Raw genomic sequence first — 16,290 nt, forward strand, 5'->3', positions numbered from 1 at the left:
TTACATGACAAATATTTAAATCTATGCAATCGTATTATCACTTTTTTGATGCAACCACGGAAAATGACATCTCTTCCATGCTCTATACATAAATATTAAACCGTGCCATGTATAATACTATACCCCCAAAATTTCCATCAATACTATTATGGTATCATCAACAACATAAACATGGCCATGAGGCCTTCTCCCAAAAATTTGGGATTGAATCTTGCATTCACCAAGATTTGGGGGTTAAAGGTATTTTAGGTAGGGGTATGTAGCTCATTGCCTATAGATCATTTTATCAAAAAGAAACATTATATATTATTTAGGTTTAAAAGAAAAGATATAAATGACCAACACGAGGACAGGGTACAGAATCTGAGCGTATGTTAGTGTAAATATATAAAATATCTCGAGGAGAGCTTCACCACAATTTGATGGAGGGTAACAATTAATGAGTGACATTTCATCCCAGAAAAAATAGTTTCAAGAACTACATAACGTATCACCTATACACGTGTCCATAAACATACTCAAATAAAAGAAGTTTATACTTATATTGCGCTTCTTAGACATGGACTCTTACTCTAATGCATAAAAGAAAGCTTGCTTGAGATTTTTCATTATCTAACCATTTTTAGGCTTCTATTTCTAGATTCTGGGATTATTTTCCCCCATTTAGTTTTCTATCAGAAAATTTTGACTCTGGGAGCAACTACCGGTTTCCAAATCTATTTGAAGTTGTCCTGTGCAAAGTCATCAGGTTCCTTTCGAGTAGTAGAGTAGACATCCCGTGCTTTCAACCGAGATGATGTTGTTGACTCTGCAATCGGATATTTTGATATTGCAATAAACATAACCTGCATAACAATTTCCTCCTAAAACAATTGTTGCAGTAAATCACAGTTCCAAGATATATCCCTATTCGGCGGACAAGAAATTGTGAGACCCAAAAGAGGGGGAAAAAAATTTTGGATGCACGTGCGAGGAGGGAAGAAGACTTGCGATTCTCTTGAGCTCATCAGATAGAATCCGACTATAGGCCGGATTTCGGTCATGACCGAGCTCCATTTAGACCTCCTCTTATCGCCCTTCTACCCCACCGAAGAACCCAAACCCTGATTGAAGCCCGTCGCAAGAGTTCTTCGAATTTCTTTCTAAACATCAGTTGCCATTCGCACTATCACCATGGCCAAATGCCATCGGAAATCAGGTAAGGACCTAGCCTTCTTCGATCTACCTTTCTTCTCAATCATCCGGGGTCTTTGGAACCCCAATTTTGGTAGGCGATTGCCCGATTTTTGGCGAAAAAGAGGATGCTATGTTTCCCAGTTTTTGGAAAACTGATTCTTTTTCTTTTGATTCCGGAAGTTTCCGCGGCCGACACTCGCCATTAGGGTCTTCCTTTGGTTCCTCATGGTGGCTGGAAGCCATGGCCAGAGCTCCAACCATCGGGATGCCATGGATTCCACGGTTTAAGGGGTTGAAACCCCTATTTTTGGGTGCATTTTTGCCCCGTCGGACACCTATTGGTTGCCCGTGGATCTTCTAACCCAAGTACCACCCGTAGCCACCCTCTCTCTCTTCCCTTTTGTCGCACCCCGCGCCCGGAGCATGACAAACGCCGCATGGCTGCACAGCGGATCGTATCAAAACAATGACAAATCCTTAAAATTTATGTAATCATTAATTTATTCAAATGGTTCTTTTAAAGTTTTAAAGTAACATGCGCTAACATAAATCAAATAATCCAACTAATCTAACTAAAATGCCAATAACTGAAAGAAACTTCAAAAAATCTAGCGCATTCCCTAGTTCCGTGCGATCATACTTTTGGATGTAAAACACAGAAAACATATAATAATGAGCTACACTAGCTTAGTAAGCAACATAATATCCTAGAGTGGGGTCAAAGCATGCAGATATTTAATTAAAACACAAAATAATGATTGTAAATAAATCACAAATAAACATAATGTTTTTGAAATTTATTAAGCATTTTCATAAAAACTGATATTAGGATCCCAACATCAATAGGCTACGACTACGTAACCCAGTGACATGGTCGTACAAAGTACCAAAAATTACTATTATTAATCACTAGTGGCAACGGTGTCTAAATATCACTATTCTAATCCCTAGTGGTGCAGTGTCAAAATCGGTTCCTCATAAATTACAAGTCGACAGGGCCAACGAATAATTCTCATTGGCGGGGCCAGATCATAGCCATGCTGAGAATACATACATACCAAAATAGATTTTTGCCCAGTCATATTTCTGATTTTATAACATATAACATAATTTTGAAATGATCATTAACAAACGAGCCCTTTTTAACTAAATACAAAACATGCATCAAAATCTAATCCACTAAAAAATAATTTATCCAAATAATTTGGAAAACACGCTTTGAAGCATTAAGTTACTTACCTCTTCTCATTTAAACCTACTTTAGACAAATGGGTCAAGTGTACCTATTTCATATTATTAAAATATTATTAATTTTAATATCATTCCCGAAGTCAAAATTAAATACTACTATCTCATGCCTCCAGATCAGATTGGTCAAGTAATAGTGCCCGACTGCTCAGGCAAGTCCGAGCCAGGAGGATTCAATAGGTCAGATAAATATCAAAAATAGTCAATCTAGTTGGGGCTAAAGTTATGGCTAGTCTACCGCCCAGGTACTGATGCGGTTCAGGGTCTCTAAACTGGGTCAACTTGGATCCGAGCTACAAGAAGAACAGGGCTTACACGAGGATCCTCGAGCTTGTCTATAGAGAGAAAAAGGAGGAGAGGAGAGAGAATGTTAGCTCGGGTCTAGATTTGGTCTGATCCTAGTCTTGGGCTCGGTCCGAGTGGTTTGCATCGACTATTAGAGGAAAGATGTAGATCTAGTCAAAATGTAGGCTTGCTTAGAGAGAGAAAGAGATACACGATCTAAGGCTAGTTGAGCTTTTGGGCTTGATCCACGTAGTTAGGTCCAATCGAAGATTTGACCTATTCAGTCCAGTTGGACCAAAATCCGAAAAGAGATATTTGGCCTAGATTGACCTGGATCAATTAATGTATCTGATCCAAAATGAACGGACTCGAACCACAATGGATGAACAGTGCCTAACATGGCCCAAAAAAGATATGGCCCACAATAGATGAGCAGGGCCCAAAATGAATGATCACGGCCCAAAATGAACACGGCCTACAATGGGTGAACATGGCCCAAAATGAATACAATCCACAATGGACATGGCCCACAATGGGTGAACAGGGTCCAACATTATCCAAAAGGTATATGACCCATAATAGACAGCCCAATAGGATAAACAGGGCCCAACAAAATGAACAAAGCCCAAACTCCGCCCATAATGGACACGGCTCAGCAGGGCCAAATTTGGCCCACAAAGGGCACCGCATAATAGGGCCTAAAATAGATGAATTGGGCCCAAGTTTGGCCCACAATGGGCATGGCTCAACAAGGCCCAAGATGGCTAAACTGGGCCCAAGTTTGGCCCATAATAGGCACGCCCCTATAGGGCCCAACATAGCTAAATTGGGCCCAAGTTTAACCCACAATGGGCACGGCCCAACAAGGCCCAAAATCACTGGACTGGCCCAAATTTGAACAAGGCCCAAACTCGGCCCAGTTCGTTCCTATGGGAGGGTTCTTCATCCTGAGAAATAAGAAACCAGGGGGAAAGGAGAATAAAAAGAAGAGAGAAAGGAGCGGAGAGGAGAGGAAGGGGAGGCCGATGGCCTGGCGGTGGCTCGGCCAGTGGCTCGTGGACGCACGACCGGCGGCGGGGTGGTTGTGGCCTGCGGCACGTTGCCGCGGTGGCTTGGCCGTGAAGAGAAAAACTGAGGACCTCCTCGGTTTGGATCCGGAACAGAGGAAAGGAAAAGCTTGAATCGGTTTAACTAGAAATGGAACAAAGGGAAGGTGGCTCACCGGCACATCGACGGAGGGGAGGATCTCGGTCGTGGGTGGCTCAGTCCGATGGCTAGCGATGGCGGAGCTCCAAAACATGGAGAAGGAGCCTCGGAACAGAGTATGCGGAGGAAATGGAGAGAGAGAAGGGAAAGATGGCTCGACGGAGCTCAAGGATGGTGGTGCGACGGTCGCCGGAGGCAAGGGAGAAGAGGTGGGAGCTCGGTGGTGGTTCAGAGGTGGGTTGATCACTTGGAAGGAGGGGTTGTATAGAGCAAGTTTTGAAGAGCTCACCGCGGCAATTTCCATGGTGGTTGAGCGCGATCAGCGGTCGCGAAATCGCCACGGCTCCTCCACGGCCACGTTCGCGATCCTCTGTCCTGGCTTCTTTTTTTTTTTTTTTGTTTTGCTTAAAACGGGTGCTTCAGACAATGCGTGTCCGAATACACCCAAGAACATCAAAATACAAAATCTCACGTAGTGCCGAAGGCAACTCCCGCTCACCTGCCCACAGGACGTATCCCGAATGGTGTGCTGCATATGCAGCAACCCAGTCAGCCGCCCCGTTGGCCTCCCTGAATACATGCTTGGCCTCAAGGGCCACACCATCCCTCACCATCATCCTAATATCCCGGATCAAAGGATGGACAGTGCTCTCCCGCCGAATCCACCCTATGACCGTGGATGAGTCGCCCTCCAAGATGATCGAGCTAGCCCGCAGTACCCGCCGCGCTTGGCAAAGGCCGGTCCAGGCAGCTCGCAGCTCCGCCTCTGGCACTGATATGTCGAATAGCCGGCAGCCGCCCGCTGCCACTACCCTGGAATGATGGTCCCGTATGACGAAGCCGACACCACCTCGCGTGCCACTGTCTAGTACTGAACCATCAAAATTGACCTTGAGGAAACTCGGGGGTGGGGGCTCCCAGGTGAAGAACACCGTCCGAAGAGCTGCCTGAGCAGAGAAAGAGCCCCAGGTGTCCCGAGCTATCAAGGTCGTATCTGAAGGACTAGTAGGTCTGGACTCCATCGCCAATACTCGAGCAGACTCCGCAACGAACCTCGGCGACATCCTACGCTCGGCAAAGGTGCGAGCGTTCCTCGCCAACCAGATCTGGTGGGCGGTGCAAATCGCTCGGATAGCCTCCTGACATGTCTGGGGACTAACCAGCCACTGACGTATCATCTGTAGGAACAGTCTCCTCTCCCGCCAAACCTCCTCTGGGATACCCGTCCACTGCCATGTCAGCCTCGCCCAAAAACATCCAAATAGTACATGGTCAACTGACTCATCCGCACCACAGGCCCCACACTCCGCAGGGATCCCCAAACCACGTCGGCTCAGCACAGCTCTCGTCGGAAGGCGGTCCCACATCACCTTCCATAGAAAAAGTGCTGCTCTCGGATGGAGCCTGGACCTCCAAATCCAGGCGCCGTCCCATCCACTCTCATGCTCACGCTGAATCACCCGGGCCAGATCACCCAGCCTCACACTGGCCCTGCATGTAGTGCTCCAAACCCTGACATCTGGGCCCTCGCATCCTGGTACTGGAAGAGAAAGGATCCTCTCGGCTAGATGTGCCCCGAACAACTGGTGGAGTCTGTCCGCGTCCCACTCCGCCCTCCCTGGTGCTAAGAGGTCGCACACCCGGAGCCCCGCTGCTGCCTCGAAATCCACCGTCGTCGGCCAATATCTCAAGGGGATGGAATCGACCCACGGATCATCAGTCACCGCAATGGTCCGGCCATCGCCCATCAGCCACCTGGTATGAGCTAACACGGTCGGCAGGTACCTCGCAATCTCTCGCCACATGAAAGAGATGCGACGACCGCGCCGTGCCACCTCAGGGCTCCCACGGCCATATCTAGCTGCCATCACCCGACTCCAAAGTCCCTGTGGCTCCAGCAAAAAACGAGCTGCATGCCGTGCAATGAGTGTGTCACGCCGCTCCAGAAGGGACTGAACTCCCAGACCACCCTCACTGGTGGGCCGGCAGACCCGCTCCCAGGCCACCAGATGTACCCCATGACCCCCACCATGGGACCCCCAGAGGAAGCTCCGGAGAAGACGATCAATCTTCGACAGAGTCGTCTTAGGGACCACAGTGTTGGCCATGAGATATACCGGCATGGACCCAAGCACCGATCTAACAAGTGTCAGCCTCCCCATCATGGATAGAGATGATGCCCTCCATCCCTCCAGCCTACTCTCGACCCGCTGCACCAATCCGGAACACTCCGCCACTCGTAGCTGCCGGCCTGTGATGGGAACTCCCAGGTAAACCAGAGTCCCCTCCTGCTCGGGCATCTGCAATATACTCCTGATCTCCTGTCTGACTCTGCTCTCTGTGCTAGGACTGAACTGGATGGCTGACTTCGTGAAGTTTATTCTCTGTCCGGATGCCGCACAGTAATCTGCCAACACTCTGCGAAGTACACGTGCCTCAGAAACCCGCGCCCTGGACAAGAGAAGACAATCGTCAGCAAAAAGTAGGTGAGAGACAGGTCCCGCCCCCGGTGCTGGAACATAGGACTCCAGCTCCCGGCTCGCACACGCCCTCTGGAGGGCACGGGACAATATATCAGAACAGATGATAAATAAGTAAGGGGATAAGGGACATCCCTGCCTCAGCCCCATAGTAGACTCAAAAAACACCGAAGGTGTGCCATTGACCAAGATAGAGAACTTTGGCCCCTGGACACACCCTAAGACCCATCCAATCCATCGTCGGTGGAAGCCATAAGCCTCCAGTACCCTCCGGAGAAAGCTCCATCTGATCCTGTCATAAGCCCGCTCCATGTCCAGCTTGACTGCCATCAAGCTGCCCCGTTTCGATGCTCACTGGAGATCCCACACCATCTCCTGAGCCAGCATAACATTGTGGGAAATGTTCCTTCCCGCAATGAATGCTCCCTGCTCTTGGCTGATAATGCCCGGCAGTAGGGGCTTTATCCTTCCCACCATAATCCTTGCCACAATCTTGTACAAGGTTGTGCACAAACTGATGGGCCTGAAGTGACCCGGCTCTACCGCCTCTTGGCGCTTCGGAATGAGCGTTATGAAGGTGGCCTTCCAATCCTCTGGCATGGTTGCCTGAGTGAAGTAACACTGAACGGCCTCAGTCACAGCTCCCCGAATGATGCCCCAATATCTACGAAAGAAGAAAGGGGGAAACCCATCTGGTCCTGGAGCTTTGTCCGCCGCCAGAGCCCAGACTGCCTCCTGCACCTCCTCCGCCGACACCGGCCGAACCAGGGTCGAATTTTCGTCATCTGCAATACCTACATCAACTCTCAGAAGGTGGTCATCAGCACCAGGGCCTCCATCCTCAGTCCATCTGGCGCGGAAAAAGTCAAGTAGAACCTGTCCAACGGCAGGCTCGCCCTCCACTCGGCGACCAGACCCATCACGCAGTGAGTGGATCATACTCCGCTGACGCCTAATAACAGTCGTCCGATGAAAGAACCTAGTGTTGCGATCACCCTCGTTCACCCATTGGACCCGAGATTTCTGACGCCAGAAGATCTCATGCTGCCGTAGCAGTGAGTGGTGCGTCGCAAGAAGCCCCCGAAGATGGGCCATGTCATTCTCCGGGAGTGCACCCCGTAGATCTTCTCTCCTCTGTAGTACCGTAATCTCCTCCTCCACCGCCTCCAATCTCCGGAAGATATCGCCCACTACCTCGCGATTCCAACGGCGAAGCCGCCGTTTGGTCAACTCGAGTTTGCGTGAGACTCGCTGCATCGCATCCCCCCGCACCGGAACACGCCACGCATCGCGAACGATGTCCCAAGACTGGGGGTACGAAAGCCAAATCTTCTCGAAGCGAAAAGGGCAGTGGTGACCCGATACCGATGAGGTCGAAATCAACAAGGGGCAATGATCTGATGCAATCCGGGGTAAATGGCTTACTCGGCAGGTAGGGAAGCGAAGGATCCAGTCTGGGGAAGCAAAAGCCCTATCTAGCCGCTCCCAAACCCTAGCACCGCCGGGTTGATTGTTACACCAGGTGAACCGTGGTCCCGAAAAACCTAAGTCCACCAAGCCATTTAGCTGCACAAAGTCGCGAAACTCCCTCCTATCAATCCTATCAGTGAAGGGCGCACCACCCCTCTTTTCATCCGCACTTTGGATGCAATTAAAGTCACCAACCGCCACCGTTGGGATGCCCTGGGCAAGCAGGTTGGTAATCTCTTGCCAGAGGGTTCTCCTGACCCTATAATCCGTGCTCGCATACACACCGCACAGCACCCAAGGGTCCGCCTTAGGTTCCGATACAACCATCACTACTTGTTGAGAGCAGTTATGGAAGACATCAATCCTCGCCACCCCCCGTCTCCACAGGATCAAAAGGCCGCCAGACAGCCCCTGGGACTCAACTGCATAGGTCTCCCAGTCCCTCCCCAGGCGTCGCCTCAGTCGACCAAGCCCATCGCCAGACAAACGTGTCTCGCAGAGAAAACAAATCTCAGGACAGTAGAGCTGTACTAGCCGTTTAAAGGAGGACATGAAGGCCGGCTTGGCCGCCCCCCTACAATTCCAGGCTAGAATCCTCATGGATCAACAACTGCTCGGTCGGCCTCAGGTTCATCCTCCCCCTGGGCCTCGGGAGCTAGCTCAGGCTGGCGGCCTAAATCCCCCAGCAGCTCAACCTCACCAGATACCTCGCACATGACTGCCGCCCTGATGAGTCGCACAACAGCTGGGTGGTCCCCCTCTGCCGTAGCTGAGCCCGTGGGGCAGGCACCACTGGCATCTGCATCTGGGAGACCCTCAAGTGGCGCCTCTCCAAGCGGCACCCCTATCGCCACATCACGTGGCGTCAGAGGCTCTGCCAAACCTACCTCCAGTGGCATCCCTGGGCTAGCCACGTGCTGCTCGCCCAGAGCTGGGGTCAGGGTGCCAAACCGGTAGACACCATCAGGCCCTCTCCCGGGGCCCTCAAGTAAATCCCAAGGGGCCCGCCCAGGAGGGGTCTGACCAACCAGCAGGTGGGTCCCCTGCACTGGGACAGGTCTCCGACCTGGAGACCTATACTGGAAAGGGCCCGCTGGCTCCCCGAGATCCAAGGTCAGATCATCCTGGACCTGCAAGTCCTGGGAGCCCTGCGCAGCCCCGAGCCCCAAACACTCAGCTGACTGGGCATGTAGGCCCTCCACTGATGGTCCACAAGGGTCCCCCCCCAATAGAGCTCTCTGGCCCCTTCCCTGTAGCACGGACCGTGGACCAGGCCTGAAGCCTCCCCGTAGCCCACGGAGAGCCCGAGAAGGAACTCGCTGGCCCATCACCGTCCGTGCGCCCAGCTGGGCCCGCACGCTCCCGCCCGAAAGGAAGCCAGCGGACGCGGCTAGCTGCCCGCGCGCGACCCGCCAGCCTCGCACGGCACGCCATCGGCGTGGGGCGTGCCATCGGCGCGGGACGCGCCGTGGGCCCCACGCCGGGCTCTGAAAGCCCGGGCTCGGCGGGCCTGCTTGCCTGGGCCCCTCGATGGCGCGGCCCGCGCCATCGGCGCGGGACGCGCCGTGGGCCCCACGCCGGGCTCTGAAAGCCCGGGCTCGGCGGGCCTGCTTGCCTGGGCCCCTTGACGGACCAGGGTCCGCCGGGCCTGCTTGCCTGGCCCGTTTTGGGCGGCCCCGACTCGGCTCGCAGGGCCCAGTGAGAACCAGAGCCGAGTCAGCCACTGGGTCGGCCTCGTCGAGGTCGTCGACCGAGTCGACCTAGAGCGGGATCAAAGTATCCCGATGCGAGCCCTCCCCCCCACCTGCCGGCGATCGTCGCCTGGCGACTTTCGTCGGCTTTTGCCAGCCGTCGGTGTCCACCGGGGACACCGGTGGGGCGACTGGCGATGGCGGTCGGGCCGAGGGCAACTCAGGCCTCGGGTCAGGCACAACCGTCTCCGGTCTAGCTACCGGAGAAGGCGACCGGGATGGGGCCGATCCAGACTCCGGTTGAGCCTCCTTCGGCCGTGGTGGTCGAGACTCCCGCGGCGGAGGCCTCCGCCGCGTCGCCACCATCCAGGGGCCAAACACCAACCCTGGGTTCCCCTCCCCATCGTCGGGGGGGGGGCCGACACCGACCCGCCACCTGGGTCCACCGCCACTGGTGGCGGATCCTCCCCCCGCCCAGGAGCCATCGGAAACCGGCATGCCGCCTCCAGATGGCCCATCCGCCCGCACCGAAGGCAGAGGAAGGGTATATTCTCGAAGACGAAGGGCTGCCACCGCACCTTCGTCTTCCCCTGGATCCGGATTCCAGGTTTAAGGGGCATGGATGCGTCGACTGCAACCTTCACCCGGGCGAAAGCCATCGCCCGTCGCTGCTCGGTGACAGCGTCCACGACGATCGGTCGGCCAGCCCTGCTTGCTATATCTAGGATGGTCGACGGTGTCCAGTATTCCGGTGGCAAGCGGGGAAGACGAAGCCACACCTCCACCGGCGACACCGCCTCCTCCCCTGGCTCAAAATCAGGGACCCAGCGGGTCATAGCAAGGAGTTGCCCCCCCACTACCCAGGGTCCCAGATTTAGGGCTCGCTCTCGGTCCGCCGATGATCGGAACCGCAGAGCCATGTAGCCATCCACAAGAGGGACGGCCACCACATCCTGAAGCTTGGCCCGGGTAGCCACATCCTTGGCTACCCACTCTGCCGAGACTCGGCGTCCCAGGCTGCGTACCACAGCAGCCTTCCCATCCCACTCCGAGCGGGCCGCCGCTATGGGTTCCTCCCGGAGCGTCACGACCTCCGGGAAGCGGCGGCTCAGTCGCTCAATTTCCGCGGCCGTGGGCCACTGAGTCACCCACGGCCCCGGCCTCGACCAGGCACCGGAGTGCTCACCCCGGCCGCCATTGGATGCTCCACCAGAGGTCTTGGGCTTACCTGGTCCTCTCGCCATACCTCCCGCTCCCGTCCCCGCCGGCGCCTTTCCCTTCCGGTCCATGAAGGGCGTCCTGCGAGATCCGTCTGCAAGAAATGGAAATGGGGTTAGCTGAAAAACAAACCGGCGGAGGTGAGCGCCGGCGAGAGGGGCCGAAGGCGAAGGCCAAACAGTAGCCTCCCCCCCCCCCACCGGGTTGTCGGACTGGACCGTAGACGACCGCGCCGGAGGAGAAAAGCCGGGCTCCGCCTGCGAGGAAAACCAAAGACAGTAGCCTCCCCCCCCCACCGGGTTGTCGGACTGGACCGTAGACGACCGCGCCGGAAGAGAAAAGCCGGGATCCGCCTGCGAGGAAACCCAAAGACAGTAGCCTCCCCCCCCCCCCCGGGTTGTCGGACTGGCCCGTAGGCGACCACGTCGGAGGAGGAAAACACCGGCGAAACTAGCCGTTAACCCCTCTGAGGAAAAGCTTCCCTAGAGTTTCTCTCACTATACATGTCTGCCTTTGGGGTGTCGTCTTCTCAAAAAGTTTCTGAAACTAAAGTGAGGCCCCCTGTCCTGGCTTCTTCGAAATGAGGTCTTGGGCTGAAGTCCGGCTTCAGTTTGTTATCTCACACCTCTTCCTTGATTGGAGATTTTTTTTTTTTTTCTTAAGCGGGTACTTTATACAATGCGTGTATAAATACACCCAATAAAATCAAAATATAACAACTCATGAAATGCCAGTGGCAGCTCCCCTCTACTAACCAAAGGGTGTATCTTGAGTGGTGGGCCGCGTAGGCAGCCATCCAGTCGGCCGCCTCATTAGCTTCTCTGAATACATGCTTGGCCTGGAATGCCTCCTCATCTCTCATCATCATCCCTATGTCCTGGATCAAGAGGTGGTCCATGCTCTCACCCCTCGATCCCCCCTGAATCCACTCAATAACCGTGGTCGAGTCGCCCTCCAAAATGTTCGAACTGGCCTGCAGCACTACTCGTACATGTCGAAGACCCGCCGAGACAGCTCGCAACTCTGCCCTCCGAACTGACGTGTTAAACAGCTGGCAGTCACTTGTTGCCACCACCCTAGAGTGCAGATCCCATATAACAAAGCCTGCACCGCCGTGCATACCTACATCCAACACCGACCCATCGAAGTTGACTTTGAGGAAGCTCGGAGGTGGGGGCTTCCAAGTAAAAAACACCGTCTGAGGAGCTGCCGGAGCAGAGAGGGAACTCCAGATGTCCCGAGCTGTCAAGAGTCTATCTGAGGAGGGGGTGGGCTTGATCTCCATGGCCTGTGCTCGAGCAAACCCGCAACAAACTTCGGTGACACCCTACACTAGCCGAAAGTACGAGCGTTCTTTGCTAGCTAGATTCTTTCTCTTACCCATGTTTCTCTCTACTTTCTCTAGAGGTGTTGGATTCAATAAGGGACTCTTCTCAATGATTTTGGATCAACCTTGGTAAATGCCTTGATCCATGGTCATCTGGCTGTATGTCAGCTCCCATCTCAGTCCTTACCATATATTTTTAAATTTGATCATCTCGATCGTTATTGAACCACCTATACCCTAGTACAACTATGATCAGATGAATTTCACCTTGATCGGACTGATTGGGGTGTCGGGCACCCCGCTTGGTCAGTCTTATAAGAGTGTTGGAATTTAGGACTTTTATTTTTAGAACAATCATGATAAAATTTTGATAAGGGTATGATTTTTAAATATCAAGATCTGAGAAGAAATTTCAAAATTGATGGAACCTAGGGCTCGTTTGGTTCGCGGGAAGTATTTTTTCTTTTAGGAATATGATTCCTGAGAATCAGATTCCTAGGAAGAGGATACCTAGGAAAGCACTTTTGGCATGTTTGGTTAACAATGGGAAAGTGACAAATTTCCAAAGTGCTTATGTTTGGTTGACCATCCACTTTCCTAGGAAAGTTATGTATAATTCCTATTATGCCCTTAATAAAAATTAGGTCTTTAATGCCTCTTTAATGCTTCTTTAATGCTGAAGGGTCTTTTTGGGAAAAAATAAAAAAGGAGTGATTCCCACCTCATGGGAAAGTAACTTTCCCATGTTTCTCATGGGAAAGACTTTCCCATGAAATGTGGGAATCATATTCCCATGGGAATACAACTTTTCCATCTCTCTCCTTTGAAAACTCCAACCAAACAAGAGGCATTTCATTACTTTCCCGTTGACCACACTTTCCCCCCTCCCTTTCCTGCGAACCAAACGAGCCCCTATAGTTTGGATTTGCTCGCGAGGTAAGTGATGTTTTACTTTTTCACAATTTATTAATGATTATAAATTATTATATTAATAATATTTGAATCGAACTATTGATGATGCATGAATTTGATGAACATTTAGTTATTGACTATGTTTTATTTTGAAATATTTTGATGATGTATGATTGTATTATGGATTATGATTAGTCGATTTTGATATTGCATGATTTCTAATATTTTTTATATAATTGAAATAAAAAACTCTATAATGATTTTAAATTTTCAACTTGGCTATGTTAAAGACCCTGCCAATAAGGGCTAATTCATTAGCATTCAATTAGTCTTGAAGGTTACGTTGCAAGAAAATATACAGCATACTGTAAATAGATATGCGGTCCTGATGGATGTTGCTGTAAAGATAATGCGCAGCATGGCGTAAGAAGATGCGCGGTGTTATAGCCCTGCCATAGAAAAAATATGGTCGTAGTCTAGAGTTGATAAGATAAATTAAATATTTGTAAGAATTGCAATTCATGAATAAAAATTTAAATTTTAAGAAAGATTCGATTTGCATGTCAATATTGCATGTATGATTATTTTATGCAAATTATTTTTTGCATGACAGAAACCATCCAATCCCCGTGAAAAAGCAGGTTGTATATAAGAATAGGTCTCTTTTGAATAGGAATATTTGAGATCCATGGGCCTTGTAACAAATTAATTCTCACGCCACCCCCAATTTGCCAGTGTACCCACTGTTATACCTAAGGCTGCAAATGGGTCGGATCGACCCGAGACCCGACCGGCCCGACCCGCGTAGAACCGATCCGACCCGAATTTTAGGACCCACGGATCCGGGTTGGATTCTGAAATTGGATCCGAATCATTTTCTGGGTCGGATCTGGGTTTATTGAACGGATTCGATCCGAACCGAATGGACCCGAAAAGAGAAAGAGAGAGAGGAAAAAAGCAAAAAAGAGTTTTTTTTTCTTTTTTTTGGGGCCGTGGCACTATTGGTCTGCCAGAATCCTCTCTCGGTCTATTACACTGTTGATACCTCTGGTGTCTCGGTAGCTGGCTTTTTTTTTTTTTTTTTCCTTCGGTTTTTTGGTTTCTGTTTTTTTAACTTTTGCAGGGAGGAGGCGAGGGAACGCTCAACTGAATATGGGTCATGTGCCAGTTTTCTGCAATTGAATTGGATTTTGGAAGGTCTGGGATTTTTTTTGTCCCCGTGAGATGGGAGCTGCGAGACACCAAGTTCCGTCCAATCAGTCATATGGACCAAAAATAGTGTGATATGAAATTTGGCTTGTAGACCGACTTAGTTAGCAATGGAATTGGATTTTGGAAGGTCATCTGTTCTGACTAGAGGTCAATTGCAAGTCTTTCAAGTCATGGGTCACCCAGCACCTCATAATTATGATATGACCAAATTAGATTTGCCCAAATTCTTTTCCAAAAATACAAAAAAAATCGGATCCGATTCGGATCCGAACCCGACCCGACCCAATCCGACTCGATCTTCAACCGGATCGGATTTGGATCCAAAATTAGAATCCGAACAAAACATCGGGTTGGATTGGGGTCACCCAGGACTCGACCCGATCCGACCCATTGGATCCGACTCGGATCCGACCCGATCTTCAACCGGGTTGGGTCTAGATCCAAAATTAGGACCCGAACAAAAAACCGAATCGGATCGGGGTCACCCAGGATCCGATCCGATCCGACCTATTTGCACCCCTAGTTATACCTATTCTGAAGCTGTACAAATGGCCTTCGAGATTGCTGATGCTCCCCTCCTCGGCTGATATGCATTCCAACCAGAAAAATTATATTTTACTGCCACTAATTTGCACCAAACAGAATCTTCATTAAAAACCAGTGCATCAGCAGCCTTGCCCATGAAAACTTCTCTACGAATTTTAAGTTGTTGCAGTCCAAGTCCCTCATTACGTTCTCTTGCTTTTGCATACTTTTTCCCAAGATAACAGATGAAGCCTCTTGGCTCCTGTTTCATGTCCCCAAAGAAATGACCTGAAGATCTTTTCCAAATCATTAAGCACACAGATGTAGGAACTGCAGTATTTGTAAGGAGATGGATGTTAGTTGAAGCAAGAATAGATTGTAACAAGACCACTCTCCCTACCTGTGACAAATGATGCCACTTCCAACTATCAAGGCATTTATGTATTCTATCAAACAGAAAATTGTAGTCGTCTCTTGAGACTGACTGCCCGAAAATGGAACGCCAAGATAGTTCCATGTACGTACCTTCTCTTACAGGAATATCCAACATAGAGAGAATCAGTTGCTTTGTGATGGGATCAATCTTTTGACTAAACTGTATTCGTGATTTTTGAATGTTCACCTTTTGGTTGGATTGATTGCAATAATCAAGAAGAACTCTTCTTAATTCAGCAGTGTTCCTTCTATTAGCTTTGACCATAATAAGCAAGTCGTCGGCAAATGTTAAGTTGGCAAGGATTATTAAAGGAACAACGGAACAAAGGTTATTTATGGAATTGACCATAAATACAAAGTTCCGAACTCAATTTTGTATTTGATAGTATAATAATTAGATAATGAGAGCTAGAGAAAGCAGCTCACATGAATCCTTTTTTCATGGCTAAATATGCAAAATCTCATTCAAAGCCGGAATAGTTAATTCAACGGCTGTTACTATTATTTTTTTTTAATATCCTTACACAAGCATAAAATAAATCTATTAATTGAGTTATTGGCAAGATGAAACCAGAAGATGATGCAAAAAAAGGTAAATAGAGCCAACCATCTAAAATTGAATGCATCTTAATGTTCTATTTTGCAACAAGAGACTCCTACCTACTTAATTCATATTAGCTAGGCTCTACTGATCCCTTCTCGCCCACAAAACCTTGAAGTTTATAAATCATGGTTCATGCATTCATCATATAGAGATGGCTAGCCTAGTTTTCTAGGGCATCATGGACCCTCCTGGACACTAGCCAAGCCTCATAAGTATGAAACCTAAAAGTTCAACTTTCACAAAATATTTAAATCCTAGAAAAAGAGCCACTATGATTTCATATCTTAATACCTAAATCATCTATAACTACTAACTTTATAGAATTTAGAAGGTTTTGGAGACTAACTCTGTTCGACTTGTAGGAATATTTTTTTTCTAATTCTTGTTTTTTTAAAATTAATTTAATAATATAGTTTGGTGTATTGATTTCGTATATCCCAATGTGGGATTTGGGAAAGCTTCAAAACTTTTAAACTAACCCTATTAAGTAAACCGTCCGTT

Source organism: Phoenix dactylifera, unplaced genomic scaffold, assembly GCF_009389715.1.
Source record: "Phoenix dactylifera cultivar Barhee BC4 unplaced genomic scaffold, palm_55x_up_171113_PBpolish2nd_filt_p 000986F, whole genome shotgun sequence".
Taxonomy (NCBI): domain Eukaryota; kingdom Viridiplantae; phylum Streptophyta; class Magnoliopsida; order Arecales; family Arecaceae; genus Phoenix; species Phoenix dactylifera.